Genomic DNA, 17,976 nt, shown 5'->3' with positions numbered 1-17,976 from the left:
AGAAGTCAGAGAGAGGGAGTACTTGTCAGCGACAGAGGTAGCTTCAACATTAGTGGGTGTTTCTAGCCCAACAGGGAGGTCAGTTGGAGGATCAGTTACTTACTTCTCAGTAATTGAGTTGCAGTGCAACAATGGGCAACACGATGCAACATTATGAGAGGTGCAGCGCATATGCAGTGCTAGGAGGAAGGACCAGCAGCAGCACGAATGCAGAGGGAGCTGTCGTACAGATGCAGCAGTGGCAGTGGCAGAACCATGGGCAGCAGTACAGGAGGCAGCAATGCAGAGGATGTTGGGCAGGAAGGCCCAGCATCAGCACAGGTACCGATGCCAGATGATCAGAGTAATACTCAGTGAGGAGTGTTGCTAGAGCACAGTCCTCGCTAAGAGGGAGTGTTGATTTGGGGTAGCATCGGATGTGCTCTAGCCACAAAATTTGGTGGAGAGGTAGAGAAACAGAGATAGTGCCAGGACAACAGCAGAGAAGCCAGAGAGAGACGCGGGAACAACTAGTGCTCACGTAGGGCCACGCAAAGGCAGCTAAGTGGTGCGCAGAGCACCAGAAGGGCCAGCGTAGCTGACGCAGAGGCTCAGAGAGCTGACGCAGGGCCTCCTGGACCTGGCGCAGGCCAAGATAGGCTGATGCAGGGCAAACGCTGGGCTAGGAGAGGCTCACACAATCCAGATTGGGCAGATGCTGGGGTTTCAGGGGTAGATTGGTGCTAAGTAGCTGCCGGAAGGATTATCTAGGGTTTCAGCCAGTAGATTTGTCTAAAATAGAGAGGTATTACTGCTAAGGAAATTCTCTATTGGGTAGGCTAGTTTCGGCACCCATATTGTACTCTGATATTGCTTAATAAGAAAACCCTTAGATAGCTGCACCGGTTTTCCCGCATTGGGTTTTTCCAGGGACATTGGTCCAAAAATAATGGTGTCATATGGTGTATTTGTTTCTGTTTCTTTTAGTTGCTGATCTATAATATGTTGAGGATGCACTAGTGTTTATTTTTCAGTATTTACATTGTAAATAACTTGTTAACTAAAATAACAAGTAGGTAGGAATAAATCAGATAAAGTGCATGGAGGGTTTCTAACTTAAGTAAAGTTAGAAACTTCAACAATCCAAGGGCCATTGCAATATACAAGATAAAGAGTCAGGCACTCCCTCTCCAAGGTGTACACATGTCAAGAGATCAATCCTCAAGTGTTGCACTCTCCAAGCATGGGTTCGAAATGTCAAGCGCTTCTCATAGCAAGGATCCTTGTTGTCTAATTCAAGCATCCTTATTACCTTTTGGAGAATGTTGGCAAAGCTTGACATAGGGATGCAATGACCCTTGGATGTCATTCATTAGACACCCTTAGTTTAAGGCTATGGGCCACATTAGTGTTAGTGGGCGCCCACTAACACTAATGTGGCCCATAACCTTAAAATAAGGGTATCTAATTATTGACATCCAAGGGCGAAATCAATATACAAGACAGAGAGTCAGGCGCTCACTCTCCAAGGTGTACAATTGTCAAGAGATCAATCCTCAAGTGTTGCACTCTCCAAGCATGGGTTCCAAATGTCAAGCACTTCTCATAGCAAGGATCCTTGTTTGTCTAATTCAAGCATCCAATCGTCCAATCATCTTGCTCAACAAATTCTACTCACTATTATGTTAAATTAGCATTCATACGCAACATTAGAAACTACTTAATTTCCATGGGAATATATTCTAAACGTCAGATCTACAAGTATAAAATGTGTGTACATAAGGGTACAATTATTTGATGACTGCTCTATTCAATTTACAATGATGGGCACAAGATGCTAAATTAGCATATATGAGCAACACCATAGTTGTAACCTGCTAGTGCTATTGGCCTCATCTATGCATGTCTGAGTAGGGGTGCCCCATCACTCCAACTGAATGATTAGGGAACCCTGCTGTTCCCCCAACGCAAGTTTGTTTGGCCGCTGACTTAGCACAAACCGCTCTCATGCCCTCCAACTCCTCGTTCTGCTGAAGAATGGCCTCTCGCCCTGTCGTGGCCTTCTTTCTCAACGCTAGAAGGCTAGCTCGGAACTGATGAAACTGTGGAGGGCAGCTAACCTCTATAAACTTGGTCACCGCTCTGGACCCCTTCGTCTCTTCTGGTACCTCCTCAATGACAAGTATGCCTCCAGGGACCTTATCAACTTGTTGCTGTGGGCGACCATCACCTAGAAACTGGGTCATAGCACTGGGTACCTGATCAACTTTTGGCATCTCATCAATAGATGGCCCTTTGAGTGTATGCTCACTCCCTCAACTAAGGTGTCTGCTAGAGCAATCAAAGAGGCCTCCAACAATGGTGACTCTTGCGCCACACCGGGTATATCGATGTGCCCCTCACCATCCTGCATGTCCTCCTGATCAACCTCCTCCTCAAGATCCTAACATCTAAATCTCGGTCTCCACCAACAGAAACACCCCCTGCACTCACCCTCTAACTGTCCTCGCCCTGCCCACTCCCTTTGAGGGGGTCTAGTGTCCTTTCGGTCAAATCTCTCCACGAGCCTCTGTGTGAACTTTGTGTAGGATGTGATACGTGCATGACCCAAAGGGATCAACCATCGGTACCACCACTCCATAGCATCTCCATCCAAGTGCAAAGTGGCATGTCTAATAGTGTCTGCCTCCCTCATGGGGTTTACCTGGAAATATGTGTCCAGTTATTGTACCCGTTTTCTGACATAACTCCTAGGTGAGCCATCAAAGTGGGTGAGGGTCATTTTTCCCTCAATGTTATTCACTCTCCCTTCGGCCATGGGTTTGTTTATGGTTCACCCATCACAATGCATACACACCCAAGTCTTCCATAATCTTGTTGGAAACCCCACAACTAGCGAAAATCATGCTCTGATACCACTGTAATATTCCTAATGGAAAATTTTACAATGATAACAAAGACATGCAAGATAGCAACACAAAAATTTTCAGGAATGCATACACATAAACAAAAAATTCCTGCAAATCCCAAACTGGCCAAGATTTGATTAATAATATTAGCTTGTGGTACAAAGACTTGGAGTAAGTGCACCTGGGCTTGCATAAGGCAAGCTACAAGCACTAGGTGATGAGTACAAGTAAGCCCAACAATTGCAATATCCAGTTCCTCGAGAAAACTGCGTTGCTGCTGGACCTTGACCCTGATTTTCCCTCTCTAGAGTGCCCATAAAATTCTAAGAATTTGGTATTGTGATCATTGCCCGAAACCTAGAAAACCCAGAAAGGGTTTCCTTTGGTTCCAACCTTCAAAATTTGACCCTTCACAGCTTGGCCCTCCTCCAAATACGAATTCTGTTGCTGTAATTGATCCTGTCAATCTATGCACTCCCAACTCCAACAATCCTCCTCAAATGGCCCTCCAAATGATCTCCCAGCTCCCCAACTCAATCCCCGGGATAATGTTGCCCCAACAAATCTCACTCAATTGATTGCGCAGTCCCTGCACTGCTGTTACTCTCCTTGCTATGTGTTGTTGTTACTCTCCCTGCTCTGTGAAGCTGCTACTCTCCCTGCTGTTGGAACTCAACCTACTTGTTGCTATTTTCCTGCTGTTGTAACTTGGCCCTCCTACTACTTTCCTATTGCTTTAACTCGCCCCTCCTATTGCTCCTTTCCCTGTGGCTGTAACTTGGCCCCCTTGCTGTTACTTCTGTTGTTGTAACTCGACTTACTGTTGTTTTAACTCGACTCACTACTGCTGGTACGATGTGGAACAAAATAAAACTCCCTCCTAGGGCTAGCACTCGAAGTCCACTGAAGCAAGGGTTGAGATTTCGGCTCGGAGACACACGTGTGCTAAACAACACAATATTGGCTCCGCTGAACAACTAAGGCAAATTCGATTTTCAAATAGACAAAAGACCCCTAAATCTCCCTCATTCCCTTTTATAATTGTTGGCCATGCATTCCTTGTGGGTCCCCCCACCAATTCGATTTGCCTGAAGGAATTCGAATTCCTTGTTCCCCAAGTGCGTACTTTATGTGGGCCCCTTATTCCACTATCAATTTAATCTTCCATTTTCTCTAATTTTGGTGGCCTCCATCTCTCCAAAAATTAAGTGGGGACTTCTTCCACCCACTTTTCCGAAGTTTACATGCCAAAATATTTTCCAACACCCAATTGCAAAAATAGAAATTCATCGAATTCCTTGTTCCCCAAGTGCGTACTTTATGTGGACCCCTTATTCCACTATCAATTTAATCTTTCGTTTTCTCTAATTTTGGTGGCCTCCATCTCTCCAAAAATTAAGTGGGGACTCCCTCCACCCACTTTTCCTAAGTTTACATGCCAAAATATTTTCCAACACCCAATTGCAAAAATGGGAATTCATCTTAGCAAAATTAATTCAACTAAGAACATTACAAAACAAAATATTTTTTCATCCGCATACTAAAGCAACGTGGAGATGTGGAGTGGAGAGCAAATGGCTTAATACCCATAGGCATTTCACTCTATATCGATAGGCATTTCCTTTCCATGCTAAAGCAACATGGAGATGTGGAGTGGAGAGCAAATGACTTGATATTCATAGGCATTTCAATCTACACCAATTACTTTTTCACTTAAGCACATTTTCATAGAATTAAAGAATCTCTTCAAAACACTTACGGAGTTCATCGGTGAAGCACATTTTCATAGAAGTAAAGAATCTCTTCAAAACACTTATGGAATTCATTGTTGAAGCACATTTTCATAGAATTAAAGAATCTCTTCAAAACACTTATGGATTTCATCGATGATCTTGATGCTCAAGGAAACTTCAAGGAAACAAAGGATACTTGGAAATCTCGAAATCTCCCAAATACGATTAGGGTTTATATTGATGGGTAGACATGGGAACATGAATAAAATATCCACTTATGTGATGTCCATCCTTTGTTTTCACTATGACTTTTTCCTAGTCTCCTATGTCTCCTCATTTGTTATACGTTGGAAAAAGTGGTCAATTAGAGCAATTAGGTGTAATTTAAAAAATGAAATAAAAATGATCTAATTTATAAAACAAAGTTTGAACACATACATTCAAATTTAAGAAACATCGACTTAAATCACTTTATTAAATGATACACTAGTTTATAATGTCAAATTGCTTCCAAAATGAAACGGATTGTGCAATTATTAAGCTATTAGTGTGGTGTTAGGGCCAAAATAACTATTGAAAGGTAGTAAGAATACCCCGTTTGACAATGATAACTTGTACTAGTCATTGTTTATGTTCTTATATAATTGTTTTCTAAAAACTATGATTACCTTTGGAGCTGATCTATTGTAGTAGGTTATTCACACATTAGAAATTATTTTTTGGTTTCTTTTCCAACCAAAAGTTCTTGAAGATTCACAATCTTACTAGAACTTAATTCCACTCTAGAAGTTGTATGAACATGAACATGTTATAGAACATTTAATAATGATTCTATTGGGTGGAGATCTTTTGACTTACTATTTTAGTTGCAAGATTTTAGCCAAATTTTTTATCATGATGTTATTTCTTATCTTATATAGGAATTTAATGTGTCTTGTTTTGTGCTAAATTGCCTTCTTGGCACAGTAATTAGAATTTAAGTACATACATTCAGTTAGCCACTGGTTTTATTGTAGGCTTGTTAAACCCTAGATTTGCTTGTGCATCAGAGGTGATCTAGGGTCTGCTTGTCAAAAAATTTTATAGACTCTTGATCCATGCAAGCTCACAATGTTGATGAGCTCGCTTCTGGTGATATGAAAAATAATTTCATGACACTGCTATTTTTAGCAACATTCTTTTTAGGGTTTGCATGTCCTTTTTGAGCACGTAGTTGGGATCCTTGTAGAAAACAAAAATCAAATTACTTTTGTTCACATGTGAGATGTGTCACATGTTCCTATTTGGTAAGTTTCTAATTTAAGACTATATTTGGCAACAGTGTTACATGAAAATCAATGAAATTACTTCTGTCCACATGTGATATGTTTCTATTTGGAAAGGGTATAATTTTAGACTATATTTGGCAACAATGTCACATAAGCTACCCTTCATTTTCAATCTTTCTTGCTTTTTTGCTTTTTTTTGAGTTAGACTGCTTTTACAAGCATACTTATATTTAGTAGTACCTGCATTTTTTTGTCTTGCTTGTTTTTTTTATTTTATGGAGTTAGATTGCTTTTCCAAGCATGTTTATATTTAATAGTTCCTTCATTTTCGGTCTTTCTTGTTTTTTGGAGTTAGATTGCTTTTCCCGGTATGTTTATATTTAATATTTCCTATTTGTGGAAGGTATAAATTGTGATATCATGGACAGACAAACAATGGTGGAGTGGTTTCAGAGTTGTGGTGGGTGGCAGATGATTGCTCAAGAACAATCTTAAGTGGCAATTAGTTGGAGGTTTTCATTGATATGAGGTTCTAGAATTTTCTTTTGCCAAAAACCTAAGAAGGTATAGATTGTGATATCATGGACAAAGACAAACATGGTAGAGTTGTTTCAGAGTTGTGGTGAGTGGCAGATGATTGTTTAAGAACAATCTTAAGTGGCAATTAGTTGGAGGTTTCCATTAATATGAGGTTGTATAATTTTCTCTTGCCAAAAACCTAAATCACTTTACTATGATGACTTGTCTTCCTTGATGGTTTGACTTTTGAAAGCCACGATTCATCATTCTTTTATGTGGTTGGAAGATTCCAAATTTTATTATCCCCAATGTTTTGTTGTCCATTTCAAGCCTACTTTTGATCTTGTCTTGTCTAATATTGACATGAGAATTAAGTGCAAAAGTTTGATATGACTTTTGGTTCTACATGCAAAGTAAAGCATTGGCCAAATTTTTTGTTTTTGTTTTCCTAACTTGCCTTGTCATCTCCAAAGATAAGCATGCTACTCTTACCAAAGCTCAAAGTCCTTAACATTCTCAAAGGAAAAGACTTACCATTATGAAAGGTATATTTCAACCTCTTTGCTGATTTGGTATTTTTGGCAATAGTACCAAGCATTAAGCTACTTCAACCCCTTTTACATGATACTAACTTTCTGATTGCTAATTTACAAGCCATCCCAAACCATGATTTGTTGTTTTTGCTTTGCACATTGTTGATATTCTAGAAAGTTCTAATTGGTAAGCTTGCTGATTTGAATAGGGGTTACAAAACAAATTGCCTTTGATAGTTCTGTTTAATGAAAAAGCTAGGTAAATCTGCTATCATGATGGTTGTAACTCTTAGCCAAGGTCTGATTTACTATGCTATAATAATTGGAAAATTCAATTCAAACTTACAGCGTCATTCCTAAAGCTAAAATCATTGTCTTATCTCAAAACCTAGGCATATTTGAAACTTTGTAAATAGTGAAGGCCTAACATTATTGCTGAAAGAATGATCATATGGTTAAGGATCTATAGGCTAGTGTAATTTGTTCCCTCAAGTATAAATTCAGCCTCTATTCAAGTGGAGATACTTCGTAAGACCCGATACAAATATGTTCTCAATCAGAAATTTACCTTAAAGATTAATGCGGTTCTCAATCAGAAATTTACCTTAAACATTAATGTATAGTTGGAGTGAGGTCGTATTATTAGAAATTCAGTGATGTACTGTGGGCTGCCTGCATATTGGCAATGATTTTCTGGTAGAACAATGCTCAGATTGTCTTTCACAATTCATGTGTCATATGCTATTATTTAATGAGCAATAAAATTATGGATGAAAAGACTGTTGTGTAGGACAGTTTCAGCGAGCCTTCTCCCAGACAGAATTGATGATGATAGCCTTCGAAAATGATCATATGGTTGAGGATCTATAGGCTATGTTGGAGAGGTAAATCCCCTCTGCGGACAAAGGCGATCCCACTAGCCCAAAATGGGTCTAGCAACAATCAATTCACGCTACCATGCAAGTTCGTAGTTGCAAACTGAAAGTGGATTATGAGAACCAACCTGGAGTCCAATGCTAATGTCGAAGAAGAGTTGATACTCCCGTTCCCTTGCTTCGGCAGGTCACAATCCTCACGATCCCCGCGAACGGATACCTGCACATGCAAAGAACGAAGCGAATACAAGCATAAAATCCACTAAAATACAACTATATTTCAGTCAGAAAGGAAATAGATCAAACATTATCATGATGAACAATAAGATCGGAACCATAATAGTAGTCGTTTATTAATGAATAATCAACAGAGAAAGATACAACCAAAGTTCTGACATTGAACCTCTCCTCTGGCTGGGCGAGCAGCTATACATGTCTTGCAATAGACCTTCTCTCTCTCAGACTTCCGGCAGCATAACCTCCCTATGCTTCAAGACTCTTACTATCACTCAAGACAAGCGTTATCACAACTAGCATTACTCAAAAACTAGCTTGTCAAATGCATGAGGACAGACTTTTATAGATGGAGTAGGGGAAGAAGATACAATGCATCAGGACACCCACTGTGGATTGGCATTATCTCCAAAAATCCACTATGGATAGATGTCAAGGATAGATGATGACTCTCAACATCTATAAGATGAGCTTTATCCTCAAAAGACTTCATGACTTGAAGGGAAAAAACATTTAGGCGCGCGTTTGTCAAAAATCTTTACCAAACTTGGTTGGCGGGGGTGTTGTTCTAAGACAGAGCCAATGGTCACACCCTATTTTGAGAATCTCATTGATTGGCGAGGGTAGTACATTGTGGACCCGCGCTAATGGAAAAATGGCACTATTTAGGGATATTTTGCAGGAGGTGTCTTCAGGGAACATGATGTACATACTCAAGGGAACATAATGCAAGTGTTTTCAGGTTATGTCACTGCTCACAGGTCTCGGAATGAGTCCTCCAAAGTACGGAAACAGGGGTAATAGGGACGGTGACCAATGGTGACAAATTACTATGTAACAGGCTAGTGTAATTTGTTCTCTCAAATATAAATTCGGCCTCTATTCAAGTGGAGATACTTCATAAGACCCGATACAAATAGGTTCTCAATCAGAAATTTACCTTAAAGATTAATGTGGTCCTCAATTAGAAATTTACCTTAAAGATTAATGTTTAGTTGGAGCGAGGTCATACTATTAGAAATTCAGTGATGTACTGTAGGCTGCCTGCATATTGGCAATGATTTTCTTGCAGAACAGTCCTCATACTGCCTTTCACAATTGATGTGTCATATGCTATTATTTAAAGAGCAATAAAATTATGTATGAAGAGAATGTTGTGTAGGACAGTTTTAGCGAGCCTTCTCCAAGACATAATTGATGATAATAGCATTCGAAAATTTCACTGGTTTGTCTCAGCATGATAGGAGGAACAATCAAGGAGTCTCATGTCAATAACAGATAAAGCTAATAGAAAGATTTAAAATAAAATATTACTTTGGATATTCTGTAAATGATAAGATAAATCAAATGGTGAAGGGTCTAAAGAACTATTGTGTTGACAGGTTTTCTTACAAGATCTAGGAACTCTTACCATTCTTCTATAAAATAATCAGATTGATTGCCTAAAACAAAGAATAGTTCCTTTAAGGCAAAGAAAAGTTTGAGTAAGTGTCCAAACACAAAGCATTAAATACAGTGTAATATCCCTAATGGAAAAAAATTAAAAGCAGATATTAAAAATGAACTTGAACAACAAAATAATCGCAAATAGACATACAACTGGCATTTTGATACATAAATAGATGTCAATAAAATCACTAAGCCATTTTATTAATCCACTAGAAAGAGTACATCAACATGAAGGAATAGTGGAACCCGTGCTTGAAAAGAAAGTGGAGCAAAAACTAGAAAAAGATCTTTGACCAAAATGATGTAGACAACTCAGTGAGAAGACTACTGCAAACCTGCTCTCTCCAAAAACTCTGTTGAAACTTCGTGAGATTTCTGAGTGAAATTTCCTCAAGAGAGTAGGGCTTTCATCCAACACCCACTAGCAAACTCGAGGGTTTCTGTCTTGGGGCTATAGTAGCTGGGAACTAGTTTCTCCAATTCTCATCAAGATGTGAAATTTCCTAAAGAGAGCAGGGTTTTCGTCCCACACCCAATAGAAAACCTGTGGGTTTCCGTGCTGGGGCTATAGTAGCTGGGAACTAGGTTCTCCAATTCTCATCAAGACTACATGCACCAATCCAAGGTGTCTCGTAATGGCCTTCTCTTCCTTTATTTATAGATCTGATGGACCCCCCCTCTAGAAACTCCTATTTTATTATTATTTTAATCATTGAGCACATTTCTCTTTTTTTATTTCAATTAAAATATCTTTTTAATGTGGGAAAATGGTAAATTGGCCACCATGCCGCTTCAGACCACTGAAAATCACTTTTAACCATCCTATCCTATAGATCTTCTCGTTCCTGTTCCAATAAGCTATTACACTAAGATGTTCCATCAAGTATTCCTCTTGGGATGTTAACTTAAGCCTAATTAATTTGGTTAGGCACAATAATAACTCCGTTTTACGGGAATTGTTAGAATGCAATGGAACGAAAAACAAGCTATGCAGAATCAATCTTGATGATGGAATATGGCAAGTGAACTCCTCCAAACCCTATAAAACATCTTCAAAAGTCCTTTGGCCTGCTGATGAAGTAAACATGCACCTATGACTTGTCTGCCTCCAATCTTGAAATTCCTTTCTAACCATTCCATAAGGGACACAAGAAAAATGAACATAACAAATTGTCCCGCCCCAAGATTACTTGCCCTCATGTAATCCAAACTTGTGGACCAATCTGGTGGGAGCAATCTAAACTTGTGGACCAATTTGGTGGCCCAATGCAACTCAGACCCAATTCCCGAATCCCATACAAACCACTAGGCGATGTTGTGCCTCTGTGTCAACCCACCATGAACGAACCCCTTAATGCTCGAGTACCAGACCAATCTTTGACTGAACCTATCATCAACAAATCCTCCTGGATCCCAATGCCACCAAGAACAAGCATCAATGCTCCATTGCTCCTGCTGTGTTATAGCTCCGACTATGAATGTTGCTCCATCAACCGCCTACCAACTCATCACCTCTCTCCAGTCCAACCCTTGGCATAGGCCAAGGTCATTCCCACTATGGATTTGATAATTGTCGAGAGTTTATCAACCAGGGTGTGAGAGGGTGGGATATTGATTGATTCTCTTTATTGCGCTAACAATGTACTAAACTTTCTTTTTTTTAAGAGCCTATGTTTTTTATTCTCCATCTGTGATCTTGTAGTTTTTATTTTTATTTTTATTATACTTCACTTTCCACTCATATCAGTTCCCTATAGTGATTTGGTTAACTCTCATCATCTTTTTACATGTTGGAGATACGCCGACTAAGCCTAAATTGTAGCTGCAGTGGGTTTTAAATGCCATTTATTGTACACCCTTAGTGGTTGGTAGTGGGGCACACTACTGCTAGTGGGTTCCCACTAGCAATAGTGTGCCCCACTACCAACCACTAAGGGTGTACAATAAATGGCATTTAAAGCCCACTGTAATGACAAGTTAGGCTTAGTCAGCATATCTCCAACAGATAACAAGACGATGAGATTTAATAGAAGCACTACATCTCTATGAATCCCCTTCGGTGTTTTTTCTAACCCTCATCACCATATTACATGTCAGTGATATGTTGACTAAGCCTAACTTAGCCCCAAAGAACTTTAAATGCCATTCATTATACACCTTTAGTGGTCTATTCTTGACCACACTAGTGTTAGCGGGCGCCCACTAACACTAGTGTGGTCAACAATAGACCACTAAAGGTGTATAATGAATGGAACTTAAAGTTCTTTGGGGCTACAAGTTAGGCTTAGTCAACAGATCACCGACATGTAAAATAGTGATGAGGGTTAGCAAAAGCACTAGAGGGGATTCATAGGGATGTGCTTCTATTAAATCTCATCGCCTTGTTACATGTTGGAGATATGCTGACTAAGCCTAACTTGTCACTACAGTGGGATTTAAATGCCATTTATTATACACCCTAACTAGTTGGTAATGGACTACACTACTGCTAGTGGGCACCCACTAGCTATAGTGTGGTCCATCAGCAACCACTAAGGGTGTATAATAAATGGCATTTAAAGCCCACTACAGTGACAAGTTAGGCTTAGTCAGCATATCTGTAAAAGATAACAAGGCGATGAGATTTAATAGAAGCACTACATCCTTATGAATCCCCTCCAGTGCTTTTTCTAACCCTCATCACCATATTACATGTCGATGATATGTTGACTAATCCTAACTTTTAGCCCCAAATAACTTTAAATGCAATTCGTTATACACCTTTAATGGTCTATTCTTGACCACACTAGTGTTCGTGGGTGCCCACTAACACTAGTGTGGTCAAGAATAGACCACTAAAGGTGTATAATTAATGGCATTTAAAGTTCTTTAGGGCTACAAGTTAGGCTTAGTCAACATATCATCAACATGTAATATGGTGATGAGGGTTAGCAAAAGCACCGGAGGGGATTCATAGGGATGTAGTGCTTCAATTAAATCTCATCGCCTTGTTATCTGTTAGAGATATGCTGACTAAGCTTAACTTGTGACTGCAGTGGGTTTTAAATGCCATTTATTGTACACCCTTAGGGGTTGGTAGTGGGCGACACTACTGCTAGTGGGAACCCACTAGCAGCAGTGTGGCCCACTACCAACCCCTAAGAGTGTACAATAAATGGCAGTTAAAGCCCACTGCAGCTACAAATTAGGCTTAGTCGGTGTATCTCCAACATGTAAAAAGATGATGAGAGTTAACCAAATCACTATAGGGAACTGATATGAGTGGAAAATGAAGTATAATAAAAATAAAAATAAGAAACTACAAGATCGGAGATGGAGAATAAAAAACATCGGCTCTTTAAGAGGAGAAAGTTTAGTACATTGTTAGAGAAATAAAGAGAATCAATCAATATCCCACCCTCTCACACCCTAGTTGATAAACTCTCGACAATTATCAAATTCATAGTGGGACTGACCTTGGCCTATGCCAAGGGTTGGACTGGAGAGAGGTGATGAGTTGGTACATGGTTAATAGAGCAACATTCATGGTCAGAGCTATAACACAACAGGAGCAACGAAGCATTGATGCTTGTTCTTGGTGGCATTGGGATCCAGGAGGATTTGTTGATGATAGGTTCAGTCAGAGATTGGTCTGGGACTCGAGCATTAAGGGGTCCATTCATGGTGGGTTGACACAGAGGCAGAGCGTCACCCAATGGTTTGTATGGGATTCGGGAATTGGGTCTGAGTTGCATTGGGCCACCAGACTGGTCCACAAGTTTGGATTGATCCCACCAGATTGGTCCACAAGTTTGGATTGCATGAGGGCAAGTAATCTTGGGGCGAGACAATTTGTTATGTTCCTTTTTCTGGTGTCCCTTATGGAATGGTTAGGATGGAATTTCAAGATTGGCGGTAGACAGGTCACAAGTGCACGTTTACTTTATCAGCGAGCCAAAGGAATTTTGGAGATGTTTTATGGGGTTTGGAGGATTTCACTTGCCATATTCCATCATCAAGATTGATTCTGCATAGCTTGTTTTTCATTCCATTGCATTCTGATAATTCCCTTAAAACGGAGTTATTATTGTGCCTAACTCAATTAATTAGGCTTAAGTTAACATCTCAAGAGGAATACTTGATGGAAAATCTTAGTGTAATAGCTCATTAGAACATGAACGAGAAGATCTATAGGATGGGATGGTTAAAAGTGATTTTCAGTGGCCTGAAAAGGTATGGTGGCCAATTTACCATTTTCCCACATTAAAAAGATATTTTATTTGAAATAAAAAGAGAGAAATGTGCTCAATGTTTAAAATAATAATAAAATAAGAACTTCTAGAGGGGGGTCCATCAGATCTATAAATAGAGGAGGAGATGGCCATTACAAGACATCTCGGATTGGTGCATGTAGTCTTGATGAGAATTGGAGAACCTAGTTACCAGCTACTATAGCCCCAGGACGGAAACCCTCGGGTTTGCTATTGGGTGTTGGACGAAAACCCTGCTCTCTTTAGGAAATTTCACGTCTTGATGAGAATTGGAGAACCTAGTTCCCAGCTACTATAGCCCCCAGACGGAAACCCTCGGGTTTGCTAGTGGGTGTTGGACGAAAACCCTACTCTCTTGAGGAAATTTCACTCAGAAATCTCACGGTGCTTCAACAGAGTTTTTGGAGAGAGCAGCTTTGCAGTAGTCTTCTCACTTGGTTGTCTACATCATTTTGGTCAAAGATCTTTTTCTAGTTTTTGCTCCACTTGTTTTTCAAGCACGGGTTCCACTATTCCTTCATGTTGATGTACTCTTTCTGGTGGATTAATAAAATGGTTTAGTGATTTTATTGACATCTATTTGTGTATCAAAATGCTAGTTGTGTGTCTATTTGCGATTATTTTGCTGTTCAAGTTCATTTTTGATATCTGCTTTTATTTTTTTTCCATTAGGGATATTACACTATATTTAATGCTTTGTATTTGGACACATACTCAAACTTTTCATTGCTTTAAATGAACTATTCTTTGTTTTAAGCAATCAATCTGATTATTTTATAGAAGAATGGTAAGAGTTCCTAGATCTTGTAAGAAAACCTATCAATGCAATAGTTCTTTAGACCCTTCACCATTTGATCTTATCTTATCATTTACAGAATATCCAAAGTAATATTTGATTTTAAATCTTTCTATTAGCTTTATCTGGTATTGACATGAGACTCCTTGATTGTTCCTCCTATCATGTCGAGACAAACCAGTGAAATTTTCGAAGGCTATCATCATCAATTATGTCTTGGAGAAGGCACGCTGAAACTGTCCTACACAACATTCTCTTCATCCACAATTTTATTGCTCATTAAATAATAGCATATGACACATCAATTGTGAAAGGCAGTCTGAAGACTGTTCTGCGATAAAATCATTGCCAATATGCAGGCAGCCCACAGTACATCACTGAATTTCGAATAATATGACCTCGCTCCAACTAAACATTAATCTTTAAGGTAAATTTCTGATTGAGGACCACACTAATCTTTAAGGTAAATTTCTGATTGATAACCTATTTGTATCGGGTCTTACGAAGTATCTCCACTTGAATAGAGGCTGAATTTATACTTGAGGGAACAAATTACACTAGCCTATAGATTCTTAACCATATGATCATTTGCGAAGGCTATCATCATCAATTTTGTCTAGGAGAAGGCTCGCTGAAACTATCCTACACAACAGTCTCTTCATTCATAATTTTATTGCTCATTAAATAATAGCATATGAAACATCAATTGTGAAAGGCAATCTGAGCTTTGTTCTGTCAGAAAATCATTGCCAATATGCAGGCAACCCATAGTACATCACTGAATTTCTAATAATACGACTTCGCTCCAACTAAACATTAATCTTTAAGGTAAATTTTTGATTGAAAACCACATTAATCTTTAAGGTAAATTTCTGATTGAGAACCTATTTGTATCGGGTCTTACGAAGTATCTCCACTTGAATAGAGGCTGAATTTATACTTGAGGGAACAAATTACACTAGGCTATATATCCTTAACCATATGATCATTCTTTCAGCAATAATGTTAGGCCTTCATTATTTACAAAGTTTCAAATATGCCTAGGTTTTGAAATAAGACAACGATTTTAGCTTCAGGAATGACGTTGTAAGTTTGAATTGAATTTTCCAATTATTACAGCAAAGCAAATCAAACCTTGGCTAGGAGTTACAACCATCATGATAGGAGGTTTACCTAGCTTTTTCATTAAACAGAACTATCAAAGGAAATTTGTTTTGTAACCCCTGTTCAAATCAGCAAGCGTACCAACTAGAACTTTCTAGAATATCAACAATGTGCAAAACAAAAACAACAAATCATGGTTTGGGATGGCTTGTAAATTAGCAATCAGAAAGTTAGTATCATGTAAAAGCAGTTGAAGTAGTTTAATGCTTGGTACTATTGCCAAAAATACCAAATCAACAAAAAGGTTGAAATATACCTTTCATAATGGTAAGTCTTTTCCTTTGAGAATGTTAAGGACTTTGAGCTTTGGTAAGAGTAGCATGCCTATCTTTGGGGATGAGAAGGCAAGTTAGGAAAAAAAAAACAAAAAAATTTGGCCAATGCTTTACTTTGCATGTAGAACCAAAAGTCATATCAAGATTTTTCACTTAATTCTCATGTCAATAGTAGACAAGACAAGATCAAAAGTAGGCTTGAAATGGACAATAAAGCATTGGGGATGATAAAATTTGGAATCTTCCAACCACATAAAAGAATGATGAATCGTGACTTTCAAAAGTCAAACCATCAAGGAAAACAAGTCATCATAGTAAAGTGATTTAGGTTTTTGGCAAGAGAAAATTCTAGAAACTCATATCAATGGAAACCTCCAACTAATTGCCACTTAAGATTGTTTTTAAACAATCATCTGCCACCCACCACAACTCTGAAACAACTCCACCTTGTTTGTCTTTGCCCATGATATCACAATCTATACCTTCTTAGGTTTTTGGCAAGAGAAAATTCTAGAACCTCATATCAATGGAAACCTCCAACTAATTTCCACTTAAGATTGTTCTTGAGGAATCATTTGCCACCCACCACAACTCTGAAACCACTCCACCATTGTTTTTCTTTGCGCATGATATCACAATATATACCTTCCACAAATAGGAAATATTAAATATAAACATACCGCGAAAAGCAATCTAACTCCAAAAAACAAGAAAGACCAAAAATGAAGGAACTAATAAATATAAGCATGTCTGGAAAAGCAATCTAACTCCAGAAAATAAATAAAAAAAACAAGCAAGAGAGAAAATGCAGGTACTACTAAATATAAGTATGCTTGGAAAAGCAGTCTAACTCCAAAAAAAGCAAAATGGCAACAAAGATTGAAAATGAAGGGTAGCTTACGTGACATTGTTGCCAAATATAGTCTAGAATTAGACACTTGCCAAATAGGAACATATCACATGTGGACATAAGTAATTTCATTGATTTTTATGTGACACTGTTGCCAAACATAGTCTTAAATTAGACACTTACCAAATAGGAACATGTGACACATCTCACATGTGGACAAAAGAAATTTGATTTTTGTTTTCTACAAGGATTCCAACTACGTGCTCAAAAAGGACATGCAAACCCTAAAAAGAACGTTGCTAAAAATAACAGTGTCATGAAATTGGTTTTCATATCACCAGAAGCAAGCTCATCAACATTATGAGCTTGCATGGATCAAGAGTCTATAAATTTTTTTAACAAGTAGACCCTAGATCACCTCCAGATGCACAAGCAAATCTGGGGTTTAACAAGCCTACAATAAAACCAGTGGTTAACTAAATGTATGTACTTAAATTCTAATTACTGTGCCAAGAAGGCAAATTAGCACAAAACAAGACACATTAAATTCCTATATAAGATAAAAATAACTTCATGATAAAAAATTTGGCTAAAATATTGCAACTAAGATAGCAAGTCAAAAGATCACCACCCAATAGAATCATTATTAAATGCTATATAACATGTTCATGTTCATACAACTTCTAGAGTGGAATTAAGTTCTAGTAAGATTGTGAATCTTCAAGAATCTTTGGTTGAAAAAGAAACCAAAAAAATCATTTCTAATGTGTGAATAACCTACTACAATAGATCAGCTCCAAAGGTAATCATAGTTTTTAGAAGACAATTATATAAGAACATAAACAATGACTAGTACAAGTTATCATTGTCAAACGGGGTATTCTTACTACCTTTCAATAGTTATTTTGGCACTAACACCACACTAATAGCTTAATAATTGCACAATCTGCTTCATTTTGGAAGCAATTTGACATTATAAACTAGTATATCATTTAATAAAGTGATCTAAGTCGATGTTTCTTAAATTTGAATGTATGTGTTCAAACCTTGTTTTTATAAATTAGATCATTTTTATTTCCTTTTTTAAATTACACCTAATTGGTCTAATTGACCACTTTTTCCAACATATAACAAATGAGGAG

The sequence above is a fragment of the Pinus tabuliformis genome, chromosome 2_2 (assembly GCF_031772625.1).
Source record: "Pinus tabuliformis cultivar Carrire ecotype Pingquan chromosome 2_2, CPIR1, whole genome shotgun sequence".
NCBI classification, from domain to species: domain Eukaryota; kingdom Viridiplantae; phylum Streptophyta; class Pinopsida; order Pinales; family Pinaceae; genus Pinus; species Pinus tabuliformis.
This window is presented reverse-complemented; position numbering follows the sequence as displayed.